Source organism: Neolamprologus multifasciatus, chromosome 13 (genome assembly GCF_963576455.1).
Source record: "Neolamprologus multifasciatus chromosome 13, fNeoMul1.2, whole genome shotgun sequence".
Lineage (NCBI taxonomy): Eukaryota > Metazoa > Chordata > Actinopteri > Cichliformes > Cichlidae > Neolamprologus > Neolamprologus multifasciatus.
This window is the reverse complement of record NC_140451.1, coordinates 5,734,540-5,756,934: the sequence shown is the minus strand read 5'-3', so window position 1 is coordinate 5,756,934 and position 22,395 is coordinate 5,734,540. Positions and strand designations below refer to the sequence as shown.

The following is a 22,395-nucleotide window of genomic DNA, read 5'->3' as shown; positions in this document are numbered from 1 at the left end:
TGGTAATATGCTAGGATTGTCTTTTATTTGTTGTTATTTCCTCCATTTATACTCAGATCAGTGAAATGTTTGAAGGCATGAAGAGATGTGAAGTATAATCCTCCCTCAAATACATTAAACTTTGATTAAGAAGCCTATTTTGAAATATATACGGGGTAAAAAGTACAGATATCTGTGAAAAAGAAATCAGAAGTGCAGACACCAAAAAAATTCTGTACTGTAAAAAAAAGTATTTTTACATCAATACTTCCCATTTCTGTTTCTCTTTTTCAGTTTTGTAGAAATATGTGAAAGCATAAACAGTGAACTGTTTCTGTTTTGTAATTTGTGGCGTACTATAAAAAACAGGTACTTCCACTGTTAACGCCGGGAGGTTGGGAAAAGAGGCAGAAAGAGAGAAAGTTTACTGATGTTTTCCAGGTTTCACAGTTGTCTAAGTTGATTTAATTGCCCAATAGCTTTGAGAAATTCTACCCATTTCATATCTCACATTTCTGTTGTCATTTTCATTACCTTGTATTGCTACTTATTCCCCTAAAATGGGCATCACACCTGATACTTTACATAAACAATTGCAAATGAAAAGCCACCCTGCAGTTTCCCTTTTTCCTCCCACCACTCCCCTCCCTCACACTCCTTCCAGGCTCACCTCTCTGTTATTATCCCATTCCATCACTTGCTGCACCCCCCAACACACACACACAAGCACACACACCCATCTACGTTACTTGCAAGTGGGTGAGAGCAATGGGCAATAACCCAGCACGCTGCTTTTCGACTTAGCGCTACCTGCTATGCTAATATCATTAATCAATAGAGCCCAGATTGTCTTTGCTGCGATTCGGAAGATCTAAGGGTCCCAGCGGTGCACAAGTACCTTTTCATTTTTTTTCTTTTCTCAACCCCCCTTCTTCTCACTCTCTCTTTCTTTTACCTAAAAATGAAAAGAAAAAAAAGAGAAAAAAAATAGAAAGCTCATTTGCTAAGGCCCCCAAGATGGCTGACTTAATGACGGCCACAGAAGTTTTTCCAACAAATTTCATGGGGCATGATCCAAAGATAATAGCTTTTCAGCCCCAATGACAATCCAATTACCGTGCCAATCAAAGCCCACGGCATGCTGTCTAATTATGATCAAATCTGGCTGTCAGCTCAAATACTAAAACAGCAGCTTTAAGTTCAACAAATCACAGTTTAGAGACGGAGCCCAGTTTGTTCATCCATGATCGGGTAAAAGTAGGGTTTAACTTTGTTTGACAAAAAAAAAAAAGAGATTGTCTTGTTTTGTGTGAGTGCACTGATGTGATATTTGACACAGCACACTCAGTAATGATTCTGAATAACATTTTTAATAGACTTCATTATTCATTCATTGCAGGGCATGTGAGGTAAAGAGGGGTTTTTTTTTTCAAAAGCAATGGATTAAAAAGAGTGATGTTTATTTTGTCTCTCTCTCTTTTACACACACATGCGCGCGCCCAAACACAGATATGTAACATGCAAAAAATAGACATATAACAGTCGTTCACACTTTCTAACAAACAAAAAGGCAGCATCAATAACACAAATGATTAAACATTCATGGCCTTTTCAGTGGAACATCTGCTGTGTATGGGGCTCTAGCCTCGGGGACTGGGCGAATCAAGAGGATTTCTCCCCGAGAAGTGAAAGAAAGCAATAAGATGGGGGGTGGCAGCAGGAGATTTAAATGCACGCACACACATTTTCACACACACACACACAAACACAATATTGCCTGCATGTGAGCACAAATAGTGTCACACATATGCAGAATTAGGAGAAGACAGTGCAGGCGGTGACTCCGACAAGCAGCGTTTGCGGTGGCTAACCTGAACAGCACAGACACACAGGCCACAGCACTACCTTAATCAGAGTTGATGAAAATCTCCTTTTACATTTTACCCTAACTTGCACCAACTTTACTCTTCACTTTCATGTTTTCTTTGGAATTTGAAGCATTTACGACACAGGAATTCACAATGAACCTGACTAATTTTCTACCAATGTGAACTTGGTGTACGTGGGAATTACATACATATTTTTTAAAAGTTGAACTGTTGCAATGATTGCATTGCTAACAGTTTAATATCTGATGAACTGAGAGGATCAACATAATGAAACTATGTAAAGGTACAACATCTTTAAATTTCAGACACATAAAAATGTATTATTGTGTGTCTGAAATGCATGTATGACATCACAATACAACCTCAGGAGAACCAGAAACCCTGAGTATGAGTATGAAAACAGTCACCATTGTATATTTATTTATTGCTTATGATATATTAAGTATATTCTTAGTTAGCTGATGGAAAAGGTGGTTTTGATTCATTTATGTTAGTGTAAACTGTATTAACTGTGAATACTATGTGTTCATTTGGTTGACCAATAATTTTCATCAAAGTTTTTGCCAGCAACCATTTTTTTCTGACAAATGTACAAGTATAAAAACTGATGAAATATATTGATATATTGAGAGACAAGATCCAATCAGAACTAACTAAGGTATGTAAAGTGGATGGACATGTTTGGAAGTCATCCAATCAGGATGAGCTAACTCACATTATCTTCTCAAGAAAACGCAACAAAATGTCAACACTTTGGAGGAAGAAAGTAGACTTATGGACACATTTTACATTTAATATCAAGGACAATTTGATGCTTTGTAAACCATGTGGAGCCACTTTCATGGGTAAAAACACAACAAACTTCTACATTTTACTTTTTCATTAACTAACTAACAACTAGCACTAGCCTCAAACTAAAGGAACTCAAAGAACTTAGATGCCTAAATTTTTTGTTAAAAACAAAATTACGTTTTAGTTATTTAAAAATGTAGATATAAACTAGCTTCAACACAGAAAACTTGCACTTTGTTCATTGACAAGCTAGTTTTGGCCTGGATTATGAAGAAATCAGCATACAATGAAGCGTTTCATGTGATTTTTCCATCCACTCTCACTCAGATAGCGAAGAATGAGAAAACATGTCAGATCAGTTTCCAACATCAAAAAGCAAACAGAAGAAAATGTTATATGCCTAATTTAGCTGCAAATGTAATTGTAATGGAAGTTTGGGCATTTTGTGCAAAAGGAACTAAAATTCACAGTTTTTTTTGCCAAGATCACTGCTGTTCCTCCTGATTTTCTCTTGTGTATTACCAGAAGGTGGCTGTAGCCAAGCCTACAAAATCATAGTTTCATGGTTATAGCAAAAAAAGAAATGCCATAAATGCCATAACTAGGAAGCTACAACACGCACCTACAGTATTCTGGCACTTCTCTATGTTTTAAGCCATAAAGCTTGACTATAAAGCACTTAAATCTGGAACATTTCCACATTTGTCTCAAGTTAAAGTATGACTTAAATGAGAAAACAACTCACTTCAATCCATAAAAAAAAGAAAATGTCAGCACTCTGAGAGTTGGTAGCTTCTGACTTTAGTCCTACTAAAAATGCAGTCGGATAAACACAAAAGCTGCTCTTTATGACAAAATCTCCTCAGCAGTGCTGCAATAATTCCAAGATGAGTTACGCACTTCTGAAAAAGAATGCAGTGATGGGGTTTTTGGCATACTTTATATTTTTGAAGGTGAAAAGTGAACGTTTTATTCTAACCTGTTATTTGTTGTATATTTTGTAGAACAAATACCACCTATCTAGCCCTTGAGTTCTAAGCTTTATCACAGTAAAAGCTCTTTACAGCAAAAAAAAAAGCTCTGGCAACCTGAAAAGGAGATTTCAAGGATCCGACATGGCTCCCTTATAATTCTCTCCTCAGACATGTGAAGTGTATGGAGGTCATACTTGTGGCTGAAAAACATGACTGAATGTGGTTTATTCAACCACTTATCCAAAGGCAGAGTAACATTCCAGGACTGCATACGCCATTCCCTTTGACTGCATTGTGTTTTTCCTGCTACATTAACACCATGCAAATGAGCACATAGAGCTAACCTTTTCTGAGTTAGAGGCACCCAGTGACACAGCAGAACAGCCCGGTGAATTATTTCAATTCATAAACTTGCTCATGTCCAGATTTCATTAGCGGCACATTAGCTGCAGTTTATGCTTTATGTTTATTACAGGCCTGACATGATCTATAAATAACAAGTTAAGCGGGTGCGGACACTGGGGACGGCTGTGGCATAATGCTAAAGGGATCTATCACTACAGCTGACAATTGCTAATAGCCAGCCCTCTGGGTCAATCACTACAAATTACAGTAGCTCAATTACATGCCATCATTTCTGGGCATCCAGCGAGCGAGGTGTATGGCATAACACCCTGGGATAACCACAATGAGAGCATTTATGAAGCAGGGTAAATATCGGGGCAGGTATAATTCCACTCAGGAGTGTGATCTGTTAAAAACAACTTAATATTTTGGCTGGTAGTAGAACTTTTTTTTTTCAAAGGCTTAGCTACTCTTCCACGTGCTTTCTATTATCACCACACATAAACATGGCCACTTCTTTAACAATAAGTCAGGGTCAGAAGTTTTACATTTCCACCAACATTTTTGGGATTGGGCGGGGGTATAAATTAAAAAATAAAACAGAATTCTTTCACAAATAAATTTGTGCAGTTTTCTTCCTATGTTTGAAAAAGAAGAGAGAGAAAAAGTAGATTCTTCTGCATTTTCTAAATATTTAAATTCACAACATTGTGATCACAGGTTGGAGAGATATGCTGTGTGAAACATGTATGGAACCTCTGAGAGAGTCACTTTGCTATTGTGTTGGATGATCTGCAGATTTTAAATCAAAAGCCAGTTTGTGCAGGAATATTTTCCCCCATTAAAATAAACCAATCAAAGCACCAGCTGTGAAACACGGTGGTGGTTTGAGATACTGTCACCTTTTAGCCATTTATTTTCTATTGAATTGTGCCTCATTTTAAGGAGAATGGGACGTACGCAGAATGAATGAATTTGTTTCATTAAATTCGATTCCTGGCAAAATGTGCCTATGGTATGAGTTTTCCCAGTTATTTCTAGAATGTGCTGATTGTAAGCAGTTTGAGGGTCTTTTTGTTCCCTTAACAACATTTTTAAAAGTTTTTTCTATGTTAACATTTTAAATTTTTCTTTTGAAAATGTTTTTAGTACTAATTATTATTTGCTGTTTCCTGACTATATATGTAGGCACTGTAGCTCCTCTTATGATTCATTGTGTGTCAGATGAAGACCATATTGGCTGTACTGTTAGGGGCCCAGCTCATATGGCGTAGAGCAGCTTCAAGTTAAAGACTAGTTATTTTCTTTGGTTTGATTCTTTTTCTTAGATTTGGTATATCATCAGTTTTCAGCAAATTGATCTTCACTGTAAATATTGCATACTGGGCCACTGTTGTAGAAGAAAAGGGAAAAAATAGATTGTTCTACAGTTTAAACACTTCCAGTGTTTTTCATTTCTGCCTTCACTGCTCGGTCATCCCTCACCGGCTCTTGCAGCAGAGACGCAAATCACAGAGGAAAGGCATAAAAAAGAAAGAAATGGAGGGATACATAATGGAAAATCAAAAGAAAGCGCACTTGTATTTGGATTCATTTATGAGGGCTTTAAGCACTCAGTCTGGTCAAATAAAATTTACTCAATTGGTATACATTCAGTTTATACCAAGAATATTTTCCTCAATGAGGAATCATTTGAATTTTATTGATTCCTGTTGCACTTTAGTCAAAATTACTCCTTCATTAGAGAAAAGTACATGAATGTTGCATGAAAGAGTAGCCTAAAACTTTCATCATTATCAGAGAATGGCAGAGAGTAAGTGTTAGGTTTTGTATTGTTTATTGTCATTTATGCTTAGAAATATCTACTTATATATGCTTAGAGTTTTATAATTAGTTGTAGATTGGTAGAGGTTTGATCCTTGACAGTCTGCAAACTTTGTGTGCATTAGAGAGCACTCTGGGAGCATGGGAGAGGTCGTACCTTCTCTTATTGTTTTATGGTAGGATAAACGTGTCTATATCTGTTTTAGGCTAAGTGCCTTTTGTTTAGATGAACTGCTGGACTTCCAAACCAGCAGGTTTAGGGAAGTCATTTATGGGGTACACTCTGACCCCGCACAAACACACACACACACACACACACACACACACACACACACACACATACAAAGGCAAGGTACTCTTTGTGTGTATGTATACGTCGTATGTTAATGAACCTATGCATATTCATGTAACCTCAATAAAAGAGCAGTGTTACGGGGGAGCGGACGAGAGCGACTGGGGTCAAGCGAAAGAACGGCGTTTGTCCGGTTCTCTCCCGTGCACGAGAAACATGAAGAACTTTGCCTATTTCGTGTCTTGCTTGCTGTGTAATTGTATTGTCTTCAATGTTCCAGCGAATAGGTTTAAGCTACAAACCTATCATTAAGCCAGAGCCTTCACACTCAATGATCTTCATCTAAATATCACAGCCTACCTTAATGTTGTTGTTGACCATGTCCATCTCTCTGTGACGACAGTGTGCCATCCTTTGATGGTTGTGTCCAACAGGATAATGTCCCATGTCAAAAAGTTCAAATCATCTCAAGCTGATTTTCCTGAACATCACAATGAGCTTAATGTACTCAAGTAGCCTCCATAGTCACTGCAACTCAATCCAATCGAACATCTTTGGGTAAGGATGTAACCAGAGATCCACATCATGAGTGTGCACAACTGTGTCATCCATTCATATCAGTATGAATGAAACTCTTTGAGGAATGTTTCCAGCACCTTGTTGAATCCATTCTGCAAAGAAATAAGGCACTTCTGAAGGCAAAGGGGGCCCGACCTGGTAACAGCAAGGTGTACCTACTGTAATTAAGTGTCTGGTGTCCACATAGAAATAAAGACATCTCGTGTTTGTGCAAAGCTAAACCTAAGCTGGACCGTAAACTCTGACTCTGCTTTGTGAAAGTCTCATTAAGAGAAACTGGTGTATGCTGTATGCTAACAGAAAACCTTTGATTCAGTGAGATGATTGACAGATGTTCTATCAAAATCATCGTCGAATGGAAGTTTCATGAGATGCACATTTCCTTGAACTTGCAGTAGAACAGCATCACTTTCCGTATGTTATCACTTTGATATTAAGGAATATAGAACACTTGCGATACGAGTCAATTTGCCCTGGAAAAAACTCATTACCTTCCTTCAAGCCTCAGTATAGCCTTAAATGTCTCATTGGGTATTTTTGCAATGTTCCCTGGGATGAAAGAACCCACAGATAAACAACCAAATCCCCCATTCAGCAACATTTGGCTACTAGCTTACGGTAATTTTATGCCGAGCTTATAATAAATGATATTTATCATTACACTTTGATACCATAAAGCAGCAGAATGTCATGGATTGGGATTGTCACATAAATCACTCTTCTATATTTTGACACATGATGTGTATAATGTGCAGATTATGAGCTTTCCATTTTCGCTTCCTCTGTGTCTTTGCCATCCGACAGAACAAACACCTTTAATAAAGTCACAATCACAAAAGTGAGGGGGCCAAATCCACTCCCACACACACACATATAAACCATCCCTAAACACACAGCCACACATGTATGCACACAGTCACTGGTGCTATTGTCATTGGAACCACATATAGAGTCAGCTTATGTGTGAACATGAGTAATCACTGGGCAAGCAACTGATATACACACCTTTAAAACACACACACGCAGAGCAACAAAAGGCTTGCATTGATGTGATTAACACTGTTTACTTGAAAATGTGGCCAAGAATGAGCAGCTTCACCTCTCCACCTCCTGCCAAGGCTTCTAAAATACTCTAAAAATGACTTTAATCACAAACACCAGTGGAATGTCAGCGAAAGACTTCTAAGAGGTTAAATTGCTCTGAAGGCTGATATCAGAGCCAAAACAATAACCTTTAACTGAGTACGTGGCAAACTTGCCTGGCAAAAAAAAAAATAGTTTAAATGAATACAATGTCTTTGATGTTTGTGTTGTGGACCACAGATAACTGTGCCTCCTGACATTCGACTGGTATGGCTAGTTTAAGAAAATGAATGGATAAAATAAGTAGAATTCCTCTTAACTAAGCTGAATGTTCAGCGGCTTCGGAGGGATAAATAGATAAATTAACACATGATATTGCTGAGATTCAGCAAAACGTTATCTGGATGTGTTCGTAACTACTCTGTCCTGCCACTAGGTTTCACCAAAACATAGACCAAACAAACCTGCAGAAGTTCTGGACATTTTCATACATCAGTTTGAACTCATTTGCGACATAAAAAGTTTTGCATCATTGCTGGGTGTTATTATTTACAGGTTTTTCACCAATGAAACCTCCATGAAACATCTTAGTTTTTCTTCTTTTTCTTGTTTAGAAGCATCAGGACCAGCTCATCATTTCCTGATGTCGTTTTTTTGAGGACAAATTCTTTTACAAAATCGCAACATTTCTAGTGTGTATATACTAATGCTGTCAGTGCTAATCTCGTTAAAATGACGTTAACGCCATAACTCCATTAACGCGGCAAATCTCCGTTAGCGAGTTATCGCGGATCGCCCCGTACGTGGGGCTGGATGGCGCTAACGCGTTAACGAGCTAACCACGCTAACGCGTTCAAAGTGTAAGTTTGCATCTGAAAGATTAAGAATTTTGTGTTATTTTTTCACATAGTGCTGGGTGTGTAGTTGAATTGGACTGTAATATTTACTCAGTGGAGAACTTTTAATACAGTTTAGTGTGAATTGGTTATATTTTTGTTCTCTAAAAAATTCTTCAGCAATTTCAGTTTGTGCACTGAACTACAAAGGAGGCTGTCAGTATGTAGTTTAAAACAGTTTTGTTGGAATAAATTGGCTATAGTAAAGTTATTCTTTGCACAAGTGTTGTGGGAGTTTTGACTCTTCTAACCAAACATTAGAGAATACCTACATTAGAAAGACCGCATTTGAGGACTACACATCTTACTATTTGTTGCTTCTCCAGATGCTAATTTAGAGATGAACTGGTAGAGCTTTGTCATGCAAAATACATGGAATGCTCCGTCGAGGTTGTCAGGCTAAGAAACTGAGTTGTTGTCTATCTCTCTCTAGCAGTGTGCCTGCTAAATTGTTAAGCAGGCGTTTTCAGTAAGTTTAGTTCAACCTAAACTTACTGGGGGGGGGGCTGATAAGTTACGTAGAATTAATGATACGACAAAATGTCAAAGTGGAACATGATGAACCCACAGAAATGGTCTGAAACTTCCAGAGAGCAAGATGTAAAATGTTCCCAAGCTTGAGGGAAATGTGTAAAAACTGGATTGAATCAGGATGACAGATAAAGAGAGGGGGGAGAGATAGGCAGGGGTGACAGAAAGGTCAGAGATAAGCCAAGGTTTAAAGTAACAGGGATTAATAACTCCGATGGAGATCTGTTTGACATCGTTTTAGCCACCTCACCAACAACACTTCAACGTGATTGCTTCCTGCTAAATTTAAATAGCATTGACATGTTTACCTGCAAGCTTTTACAGCTCTGTGCAGCGCGTATCTTGTCCTCCGTTAACATGAGGAAAGTAACCTATCAGGCCGCATTTGATGAAACTTGATGAAGATGTGAATACCAATGAACCCTTGAAGTTTGCTGCACATAGGCTTTGCCCTTGGCCAATGAGTATTATATTGTCTATAGTGCTATACAGAAGTGTGTTAAAGACTGGAGGCCTCATGCTCAATAAGTCCACAAATAGCCGAATTAGAAATGTAATGACAAAACCTAAATTCATGAGAAATATACATTGTCTGACAACAAATAAGACCAGGAAATTTTTAGCCTGTATTGGATCACTGTGACATGCAAGAGCTGCAAAACCTCTGTAGGACTGACACTTACAGCTTGTATGTCTTCAAATTAAACAAAAAAAACATCTCATAGGAAACAATAGCTTCAAAGGGCTGCATTTGTGTGTTATGTGTGTAGGTGGCAACTAACGGTAGCTATTCCCCAGGGAACAGCAGGCCCTCAGGGTGCATGAACAGCTGGCCACTAAACCCAATCAGGAGCAGAAAGATGAGAAGACAGCCATTAGGAAAAATGACAATTTGTGGAAATGTGCAGGCTTGTCATGTCACATAGAGAAAGGCAACACTGAAATCATTCTTTGCTAACCTCAAGTGTAGGATAAATATATCCGATACTACAAATCTGCTTACATAGACTGGTATTTACATAGTACCTTTTAACTTAATTTTTACTGTACAATATAAAGCACCTTGAGGCGACTTCTGTTGTGATTTGGCGCTATATAAATAAATAAAATTGAAATTGAATTGAACTTACTTGTCTTACTGCCCATTCTAAAGACACAAACACATCTTTTTAAGCACTGGGAGCAATTTGGAGGTTTAATATCTTGGCCAAGGAAACTTCAACACCAGTTTTAATTTTAACAGAAAATTTTGATTTAGTTGTTGTCATAATTTAAGCATCTAATTTCTTGTATTCAACAAAATATGATTAGATTATAGTAGACTAAATCTAAAGTTGATTCAGCTGGCTAAAATATAAAGTTTAAAAAAAAAACTTTACTGGTCAAAGTTGCTCCACACAGTTACAGAGAATCCCTTTTTCCTTGTTATGAAATGTGTCTGTATTTCTACTCTTTGCCTTCTCCAAATAGTTAATATTTTGTTGCTTTTTCATAAAAAACATTTCTCTAGAAAATTTTCATCTCATTTTTAATTGTTGGTGAAATGCATTTCATCAGGTTTTTTGCCTTCGTTCATTAGTTTTGTCTTGTTTTGATCAGGAAAAAAAATGGTTGTTGATGAAAACCATTGGTCAATGAAATTAACACAAGGAGTGCCACTGTGATGATTTCGAATATGCATGTGACCATAGATAGTCAATACTTTCCTGGTCTTTTGACACCACAAGGTCATGTCTTAAAATTGTAGATGCTAAGTACCTATGGGCTAATTGTTTTTGCAACTCAGCAAAGCACAAAAATACATGATTCTTAATTTCAACATTTTTGAACAAAATTGTGATGTATATAAACATAATACATATCTATCAGGATGTGATAAAATACAAACATACCATTACAAGAAATATGTTTGTGTGATTGGGATTGGCTCCAGCACCCCCCGCAACCCTGAAAAGGATAAGCGGTAGCGAATGGATGGATGGAAGGATGTTTGTGTGATTCTGGGTGTGATTTCTGTGCTCTATAGCAGTGTGTGAACAATAAAAGAAGTGGCTAATGGTTTTTTTTACGTGTTGGGCCTTTATACTGTCTTAAGAACTGCTTCATGGGAGAAAAAACTCTGCATTGGAAAAAAAAAAGCAGCATTGAAATTGGTTTTAAAGTCTGGTTTATTATTTCCGACATTTAGTTTTGTCCCTTAACCTAAATTAGCCAATCACAACCCAAGCCTAAATGTGAATGCATCACTCTTTTTGGCACAGATGAGTTAATCTATTGGACTGAGAAGCTGCAAGAGATAGCAGAAAGCTGCTTAAGGCATTTCAGCAGCAATTATATGGACATTTACCATGTCTAAGCATATGATAATACCACCAAACCAGCACTGGTGTATAGTGTTTCTTCACTGCATCTACCATTACAATTACATTGTGTGTTATTGCATTATCTGTTGTTTGTTGATGTGAATAAAGTGGGATGAGACGTTGCTCTGTGACTACCAACACTACCTGTTAAATTGCTTGAGAGTATCAATAAAACTGATGTGACTCAAATTTTATTGTATTCGGTAGTATGGGATAATAGCTTTACTGGTGAGCTGGGGATTTTCTCGACAACAACAACAACAAGCACCTCAATTCATTCTGCTCCATTCTCTGGCATGATTGTGCGAGGGATCCACGAGGGAATACAGGGTTCCTCTTTCATATACTTCTCAATATTTCAGACTAACGTCCATATGCCTCCGTTTAACAAGATCTTCCCTCTCACTTTGATCAGGAAAGAAGGGGGTGGGGGGGATTGATGTAATTAAATATGCATTAAGGCATGGCTGAATTTGGGACTGATTAAAAGTGCAACTGTTTTTTTCCTCCCGAAAGAGTTTAATGTCTTCTTTGGAAACTTTAATCATCACTTTCTTCACAGTCTTTGGACTACATTAAGTGCTACATTTATATTTTCATCTGACCCTGTTGTGCTTAAAGTCACTTACTGGGATGCACACAGGTATCGAGATGAAAGAAAATATTTAAACACAACTTGGATCATTTAATCTTGACTGTATGACATGCATATTATTGAAGGCCTGTCTAGTCTTAAGGTTAGACGAAAGGACAGTTTGGTTAATGTTCAGTTCTCTTTTTATATATACAATTTTCACCTGTTTGGAGCACACAAATGCTATAACCATTGAGAGAAAAAAAAAGCTTCTAGTTTCTGAAAATTTCACTATTTAGCATGTGACTAAAATATAACCCAATCATAACCCTGAGTTGGTCACTGCTGACCAGGTGGAAATATTGTAGCACCTGGAAATCTTTCTTATGTTTCTGATTCAGAGGTGTGGTCTAAGGCAGCGGTCCCCAACCTTTTTTGCGCCACGGACCGGTTTATGCCCGACAATATTTTCACGGACCGGCCTTTAAGGTGTCGCGGATAAATACAACAAAATAAAACTAGTACCAGTACCGAAAAAAGAAAATTTATTCATAACACACGTGAAAAGACCAAGGAAAACCGAGTAAACGATCAAAACGATAACAAAATAATGCTGAAAACCGATAAAAACCCTGAAAAGTATACATTTCACACCTGAGCCTCAACTCTCGCAGCCCGGTACCAAACGGCTCACAGACCGGTACCAGTCCGAGGCCCGGGGGTTGGGGACCGCTGGTCTAAGGTCTGTCAGTGCACTATGAAGTCACTGGGTGTGGTGTGGTTATTAGGCATTGATGCATTGCTGTCACTGTAGCGGGAAAATAAGTTTTGTTTTAAACTACTGTATTTTTCAGACCATGAGGCACCCCGGATTATAAGGCACATTAGGCTAAACAAAACAGTCAGATAAGTCAAACTTTATTCAGCTCATTCACAATAACTCTCAAAATTGTTTAGTTGTAGCAAATAAAATACAGAACAATAAACTAACTTTTTCAATCAATTCCTTTTCCACAAATCTATCAAGTTCTTCATCTTTGCAGCTGCTCTATTCCCATGTTCTACTGCATGACTGACAGCCTTGAGTTTGAAATCTGCTTCGTAATTATGTTTCTTAACAGGTGTCGTTTTGGAATCCTTATACACATACAGTACGGTAATATTATGTTGAAGCACAGTGCATATTCATCCACGAGGCTCCTGACTATGGTAGCCATAATGCTCCAAAAATCCATCAAGCCATGCGGCTTCGTAGCTTACAAAACCCGTACATTTTGACAGATTTATGAGCGCCATGTACCACATAAAATCTGTTTGAGGTCAGTAAGCACAAGCAGAATTCATACATAAACAGACTATAAGGCGCACTGTCGGTTTTTGAGAAAATTAAAGGATTTTAAGTGCGCCTTATAGTCCAAAAAATACAATAGTTCAATATGTTGAAGTCTTAACATCTGACGCAACTTGCAATTAAAATTTTTGGATTACTTTATTTTACTTTTATATATTTGACATAATTTGGTCAGCAAAAAAAAAAAAAAGGTAAAAACTAAACTTTTTACTTCTAAATTCCTCAAAGTTGCAGAGCTGTATCATTGTATCTCCAGCTAGCTTCACGTGTTTCTATAGGGAGCTATCAGAGCTCTTCCCCAATGCTTTATGTTGGGAACCACACGTGGAGATTCCAAAACGATGGTAGTTTCAAACATTACCACAGTTGAATAGGACTGTTTGATTAACAACAACACTGATACAGCCACTAGTATTAAAATCCACTAGCTTTTAGAGAGTCTCAGCTGTTTACTGGAAACCATTCCAGCTGATGACCTCTGTGTTAAATTCAATTTTATTTATACAAAAATAAACAAATAAATAAAAATAAACAGTCAGTTATTCCCAGACTGGTTTTTACCTATGTAAACAGATTCATATCAGTGACCTTATATTTAGCCATTTATGGTAAAATTCTGTATATAGGTATGATAGCATCGTACATTACATATCACACTATAACACCGTTCAATTTACTGTAAAGCAAAAAAGAGAGCGTAAATCAAACATTAAAGATATCCGAGCATATGGGTACCGGTATCCGGTGCCATGATGAGGGCCCAGGTATGTACGTTCCTTTAGAGCAGAGCTACAGATTAAAAATGCCCAAGTCAAAGCGGTCAAAAGTCTGGCTGTACTTCACAGCAAAATATGCAAACTCAGCAGCCTGCAACAAGTGCTTTAAGGTGATAATGTGCAAAGGAGGTAACACCTCGAATCTGATGAAACACCTGGCGACGCATAGCGTTTTTTTAAAAGCCAAGAAATGCGCCGTATTTCATAGCTTGCTGCGAGACCACACATCGAGCACATCTACTGCGGGTGTGGTGCTTGTTATCGGACCCGGAGTTAGCAACATCCCCCAAAAACCGGAAGAGGAGAGTCCTGGCCCCTAGCCCTGCCAGTGTAGCAGAAATGATGAGGATGATGATGGCAGCAGCAGCCGTTCTTAAGCTAAAATGACCAAAGAAAAAGTGGAAAACAGCTAAACATGAGAGGTTTTTGGACAAAGTTTGTGTTTTTTGTTCCCATTGATTAAGCACTGCTTCCAGCCAAGAGTGATGCCATAAATCCCCTATAGCTGCAGAAAAGGCTAACATTGTTGTCTTTTTGCAAAAAAACAGCTAAACATGAGAGGTTTTTGGACAAAGTTTGTGTTCTTCATTCTTTAAGCACTGGCTCCGTTTCAAAAGTACCGGTTTGGTACTGGTATCAGATAAAACCTAAACGATACCCATCCCTAAATATAAGACAGGAAATGAATTACTCAACGTAAAAATAATTAGCTGCTAACTATAAAACTCCACCTACAACCTAATGCATCTGTGATAAAACAGTTAATACTATGTGACACTGACACTTAGCATAATGGGTGCTTTTGTTTTTCAATAGCTGAAGTGTATTTTGCTTTAAAATTGACCAGTAGTTACAAAAGTAAATGTATTTATTGCTGGATCAGAGGATGTGAATCCTTCAGTCAAAAGTATGGCAAGAAATTTACATTTCCAAGTGCTCTGGCACCTATTTCCATTTATAAAGTCTCCACCTTACCACCAACTGTGAATCATCCCAGCATGTACAAATTGTTTTTTCTTTTTAATGTAATGTGCATTTATCGTTGATGAAATGATGTCTGTGCCTTTAAAGTTGTGGGAATTCTTAATGTCAATTTTACCCACTCCTCTAAAACGCACTCCACTTTTACTCATGCCGAATTGTAGTCTTTTGTCTCTTTTCAGACATTATTTAAATTGAGTAAGAGCCATTAAGAGAAAAAGCACCAATCAGCCTTTACAGTCGTTCGTCTTTATCAAACACAAGGGAGCTCAAACAAAAACCTACTCAGGTTGTAAATGGTCGAAATGTCAATTAGAAAAAAAAGTCATCATTAGGTTTATTACTCAAATTAACAGTTCCTCTCAACCATTTAAATCATTGTTGGTGCTCGCTGTTAAAAGGGAGCCGATTTTTTTTCTTTTCTTTCAGTCTTAGTAGTCAGACACATCTCCCTTTGGACTCTGACGGAGTGATTTTGGAGGTATTATATTCATGAGGGGTTCCAGTAATTGGATTAAATTGGTTCCAGAATGTAGCAATTTATATTATAATATCCCATTACTTCTAATACTGTTCTTAATTAATTAGCCTGATTTTTTTTCTTGGTCCGTGTTCCTGATAAGTTAAGTTGGCTCAGGAGGAGATCCGTCCCTCTGTGACGTCTCGTGGAACTACATCAGTCACACACACCTGGACACAGCACACGAGGTGGAGGAAAATCCTGCCGAGAGAATGACTTTCATCTTCGCTGAAATGGAGGAAGTGGATTTGGATGGAGATTTGGATCCATGTACACACCTGAGACAATGTGTCCACTGATTTAGGAAACATTTTGTACAATTCGTGTGTGTGCTTGTGTGTGTGTGTGTGTGTGTGTGTGTGTGTGTGTGTGTGTGTGTGTGTTTTTCCAGCAAGCCCCAATTGAACAAAGTTCAATATCATCACCTGTCACTCTCACAGCCTTTGTCTGATTTAGCTTTAATATGAGAAAGTAATTCTCCTTTGAATATAACAAATTAATATCATTTTCAAACAATTTCCATATGCAAATATGATTTAATCAAGTAAATGAAACTCTCAAATGCAGTGCCTGAGGGCTAAAAGTGAGCTGTGTGTGGGCGGGTGGGAGAAAGAAAGAGATTATATGTGTGTGTGTGTGTGTGTGCGTGTGTGTGTGTGTGTGTGAAGTTAATCTAAAGTTTCAAGCACAATGCTTGAAGCTGTGTATGGCATAGCAGTAAACAAGCTTCTAAATCACCTGTTTAAATAAAGTGCATGATTTGTGCACAGCATAATTTCTTGATAATGTCAACGCCTGATGATTCGTGCTCCATTTGGCCGTCGAGCCTTTATATTGTGCTGCCACAAACCCGCAAACACCCTCACTATTTGATAGATTGCAGCAGTGTCAACAAGAAGGAGAGGAGGGCACAAAAACAAGCGGGAACAGGCTTTATTAAAACTTGCACTCTAACACGATTCGTCACAGATTAATTTAATGTTGGGTTAGACTAACCTGACCTTTGGCCTCCTTATTTGTGGTATCTTGAATTTTTCAGTGATTTAAGTTTATTTACTCTGTCTCTTTTAGAATTGCTATATCTGTCTAAGCTCATTTTCTTCCATAGACAGTATAAAAGATGGACATAGCTACCATTATATCACTGGTTTTTGAGGTCTCATTATGAAGCCTGCAGATTAGTGTCTTTGTTGTCGCCATCTTTAAATCCTAGTCCTAGTCTTTGAGTCCCACTTGCACTGCCATAGAAGCCTATGGGAAAATACCTTTCTGCCCTAACCTCTGTAAAAACAAATAAAAGAAACTTTACAGATGGGTTTTGGTTCAGTCGCTCATTTCGGATTACACCTAATAGAAATAAAAAACTAAGCTATATTGTAATTTTGCTGATTCGAATTGTCAGAAGGGAGGATTATGCAGGATATAATCATTAGCTAATGGCTTGTGATTTACAAGTCATTAGCCAATCAGGGTCTGGTTTCACAGTTGCTTATTACAAGATGGCTAGGGCAAAAATGCCTATCAAAATAGGACTTCATTAACCAATGAGTGGCATCAGCTATGTCCACCTTTTACACGGCCTATGGTTCCCACTAGACACCACTTGGACAAATCATATGCAGCACTGTAATAAATCATTATTTGATATGTTCATGATTACATTTGCTAATTTAATTTCCACACCTAGGGTGTCCTGGTGTCCTAGGTCACAGGTCAATGATTGGACACTCCGGTGGGGCCAGCCAACTGTCAACTGTCAACAACAATATTTCTTCCCAAGTCTTCTATGTTAAAGTAGTTTTTAATGTAGGAGAGCATTCACATAGAGTCAAGTTTGTGTCCTGTGGTCACTCTCTTTAAGCTGTGGTTTGGTCTCCATCAGGGAAAACATTTTTCCTCATAATCTATATGCTGGGTGAGCTGCATGCTCCTGATACCTTAGCAAGGGAACCCTCATGAAATCTAATCCACAGTGCATATTGTGTTTGATCTTCTCACATATTGCCTCATAAGTCCAGTTTCAGGTAGGGTCTGTCAGGGTTCACACAGGCTGTGTGTTTTCCGTCTGATTTCCTCTACAGGTGGATTGGTGGGCAGTTTCTGCCTGCTTCCTGGCTTTGGGTAGAGCTGCTCACCCCAGATTGCTCTCCCCACACCTGATAATCAAATCTCAATGAAGGCTGCGTGTTTAAGACCAGCTGTGACTAAGATTCTCAGCCAGTTCATTCTAGTCACTTCAGTGGTGAAACTGGCTTTCATGTTGTTTCCTGCATTTTGTTCTCACTTCTCAATAATTTCTGTTTCCCATATCCTCATTGGCTCCTGCCTGTGCACCACCGGCAAATTCACCTGTTCTAATTGCTTACCTGGTCCTCTGGATTAAACTCTCCTTGTCCTCACAGCCAGCTGCCTCACTGGGGTAAATACCAGCCTGTCTGCCCACTCTCCATCGCAACCTCCTAGGTTCCTCTAGCTTACAGCCTGCCCACTGACAGTCCTCTCCCTCTCAAGTACTCGTCCCCAGACCTCAAGTAAGAGATTCACACCACACACGCCAGTTCTCACAGCTCCCTGCCATCCACTTTCACTAATAGTCTCTCTACATTTCCACAGACCCTCCCTGATCACCTGCCTAGCAATAGCTCCTGCTCAGTACTTCTTTGTTTGGCACAGTTTTTCTTTTCTTAGGAGAAACTAGTTCAACTGAAAGGTTTTTAATGTGCTGATAAAAGACATAAAGACCCATCAGTGTTGCTTCACACATTTGGAAATTGGATTTTACAGCATGCACTGTGCACATGTCACAGAGTCAGTCTTCAATAAGAGGTTTACATCCTTTGATCTGATCCCACCTCACGGCCTGCAGCAATGGACCCAGATACAGTCCCATTTTTTAACAGAGCTTGTCATACCGTACTATGAATCATTTGACGCTATTCTTGGGACTGTTCTATCGCTCTTTCGACCGGATACAGCAGTGTGGGGCATGTAGGCCATAAGGTGTCAAAGCCAGGCACCTGCTTTCACAGCTCATGCAGCACATTTTGTAATTTTGAATTTGTCTTGATTTACCGTGGTGTGGTAACAGAGAGATGAAAACGGCACCCTGATAGCAGGTGGTGGTGTTACCTAAGCTGAAAGTAAAAGTGCTGAGCTACTAACCTCCGAAGGCAAGGTCTGTTTTATTTCTATTGTGCCAAATTGCCCCAAGGTGCTTCATATTGTTAGGTTTATATTATAAAAATGTTACTATAATAAAGAGAAAACCCCAGCAATCAGATGAGCAAGCACTTGGTGACAGTGGAGAGGAAAAACTCCCTCTTAATAGGAAGAAACCTCTGACAGAACCAGGCTCAGGGAGGGGCAGCCAGTAGGGTATGTCTATAAATTGCAACTTCGGTCTGTGGATGTATAACACTGAAAGAAATGAAGTGCGTAAAGAAAATAAACAAAAATAGAAAATATACTTCTGAATATGAACTTCACCAGTTATGTATTTAGATCATGAAGAAAACAAGGTACTATATTAGTGATAAGTTCAAATGATGAGCACTCTTTCATCGCAAAACATTTTTTTAAAGAATTTATGAATTTTGTGAATATATTTCACCTTCTAGTGAAATCTTTGAGTTTTACATATGCAAATATATATTATCATAAACTAGTGCTGTCAATAGATTAAAAAAAATTAACTAATTAATCTCACAATTTTCTGTAATTAATCGCAATTACTTGATCAATAGCCTGGTTGCACTTACTCTTTTTTTCAACTTTATATTTAAGCTTGTAACTGACATTTATGCAATATAATGAAATAAATGCAGAATAAACACAAAGAATGCTTAAATTCAAAGAGAATTAGAATAGATTTCTTTAGCCTTTAAGCACAGGTTCTCTCCCTTCAAATACAACTTAAAAAAAAAAATCTATATACTAATAGTTAAGTATACACTAATATATATTAGTGCTGTCAAACAATTAAAATGTTTAATCTGATTCATCACAGGGTTACTACTGTGGATTAATTTTGATTAATCACGATTAAATATAATTCATTTTTATTCTATATTAATCGCATTTCATTTTGCATGAGCAAATAGACTCAAGGAAAAAGGGGAAATATACACACTTAAAATGTGTATTGAACATCTTGCCCATTCATGTTAACAAAAAACTCAACTCACTCGAAACATTTATCCACTCTCTCTTTTACTCTTGTGGAGGCACTTCAAGTCCTTAAAACGAGGAACCAAAGCTATGTAAAGCGCACGTTCTCAACGATATTAACAAGTCTGCAGTTTGTTGCAATCCACTTGGCAACTGTGTCAGTCAGTATGGCCGAGGTAGACTTACTGAGTCCCCGATGCTCCGTGAGTGGTTTGTCTCAAGCTGGGTGACGTGTTAGCCAAAGTCCTAGCAACATCCCCGACTAACGTATGCTTCGTGTCAATGTGATATTTTAAGGTGGAAGTGCTTCGGTAAAAAGAAAATTCCTTCTTGCACAATGTGCATAATACTTTACGTCAGTCGACTGTTCCGTCTTGTTATTCTTTTAATACTCAAATTTCACATCTAGAGGGCAAATGTCATCTCATCTTCCAAATTGAGTTCATTGCTTCAGCTGCCCATCGCTACCAGATCAACTGCCCATTTGTGCATGTGCGAAGGTAACTCTACTTGGACAAACTGCGGGAAATGCACTGACAGATACATTTCAGGGATTTTGAGTCATTCTGCACTTCAGATGCATTAAAGCATCTGAGCCTGGTTCTGCCGGAGGTTTCTTCCTGTTAAAAGGGAGTTTTTCCTTCCCACTGTCGCCAAAGTGCTTGCTCATAGGGGGTCATATGATTGTTGGGCTTTTCTCTGTATCTATGAAGCGCCTTGAGGCGACATTTGTTGTGATTTGGCGCTATATAAATAAAATTGAATTGAATTGAATTAAATGCATTTTTAAAAAATGTATCACGTTGACCGTGATGGCAGATTAATTTGCGTTGACAGCACTATCATAAACCATTGCTTGTACAAAGGACAATTTTATAAGATTCTTAGATTTTTTTACCTTTTTATTTATTTTCATATAAGTATAAAAATCCCCCTGGTTTATAAAATTCTAGCTTAAACCAACTTAAACTTATGTAAACTTTGTTAACACTGAACTGAATAATGATTTGGTAAACTGATTCTTATATAGTGCTTTTCTACTCTTCCAGAGCACGCGAAGTGCTTTATACAACATGCCACATTCACGCAAGCACTTTTTTTCCTTTGCTTATTAGCGCTTTCTAACTAACATTCACACAACACACATTCATACTGCGATGGATGCATTGGAGAGCAACTTGGGGTTAGTATCTTGCCCAAGGATAATTGGCATGCAGACTCGGGAAGCCAGGAATTGAACCACCAACCTTTTGACCAGCAGATGAGCTGCTTTACCTTCTGAGAACTCCAGAACACACAGTTTCAAATCGATATCACAGCCGTATCTATTGAAAATTTTTGAATCTCAGCGATCTCAAACTCAAGGTCAAAGGTCGACTTTTCTGAAAATTTTGTGAATGTGATAACTTGAGAACAAGATGACGTACGTTTTGATACCAAGCCGCATTTACTATGACACTGAGGGGTACCACTGGCCAATGCCAGTATTTTTAAGTGTATTGGCTAAAGCTGAAAATGAAACAAGAGGTAAAGTGAATAACTAATCAAGTTGCATAAATAATAAATACTTTCTGTCACTTTCAGTAATATACTGACACCAGAACTGGCTACATCAAACATTATGTGCTAAAACAGAAAACTGATGTTCAGATCAGTCTGACGGCTCTGTTTTGTGCCATGTGAACTGTTACGCAGGTCTCTTGAACCAAAGTGTCCTTTTCACACTGGTTAATCATACCTTCTGGCCAATGAAAGAACTTGCTGAATAGCACCAATTTGGACCAAGACAGAATCAAAGTCATCCATGACATGTATACTGCTTGTAGCCTTCCCACCAAGGGCCCGTGTACAACTAGCCTCCTTTACCTGCCTTCAAAAGTTAGAGAACAGATGTGAATATTTTTGTTTTAACAGTATAAACGTGTTAAGGGTGTCGAGCTACTTTTTCTTCTTAAAGACAGAATGCTTGTATAGTTACAAGAGTTTGCCTTGGCAGGTGTATCTCGAGGTGCTTACGTCAAGTTCCTATTGAATAATGGCAATTTTAATAATAGCCTGAACACAAGACTGAGAGAAAAGGATTTAAAAACAACAAAAATCCACGGCAAGCTCCATGGCCACCTCCTGAGTAAAGAGGACGGCAAGCAGGAAACAAAAAAGGTAGCACCTCACCCACACAGGACCGCATGAACTGCGTTGCCTAGGAGAAGCTTATCTATTGTCACGCCAATGAGCAGCAGGAATGTAATTCGACATTACATGAGGTCGGACACTGGCGGCTTACTGGTGTGACATATCCGTGACATGCTTGGAATTAACATGCAATGGTGTCAATTAAAAGCATGAAATGCACTTAGGGGGGAAGCTGGAATGTTTTCCCTGCTCCGGAAACAGCCTGACAAAGTGGGCAAGGACACATGACAGCTCTCTATCACACTGTTTACATGAAGTGTGTGCAGAAGTGACAATTAGCAGCAAT

The 22,395-nt window shown here is 38.3% G+C and overlaps 1 protein-coding gene across 10 annotated transcripts in view; it reads right to left on the bottom strand.

The window, feature by feature from the left end:
• LOC146504921 (uncharacterized) overlaps positions 1-22,395 on the bottom strand; it is a 483,966-nt gene that overhangs the window by 366,249 nt on the left and 95,322 nt on the right. The window lies entirely within an intron of this gene.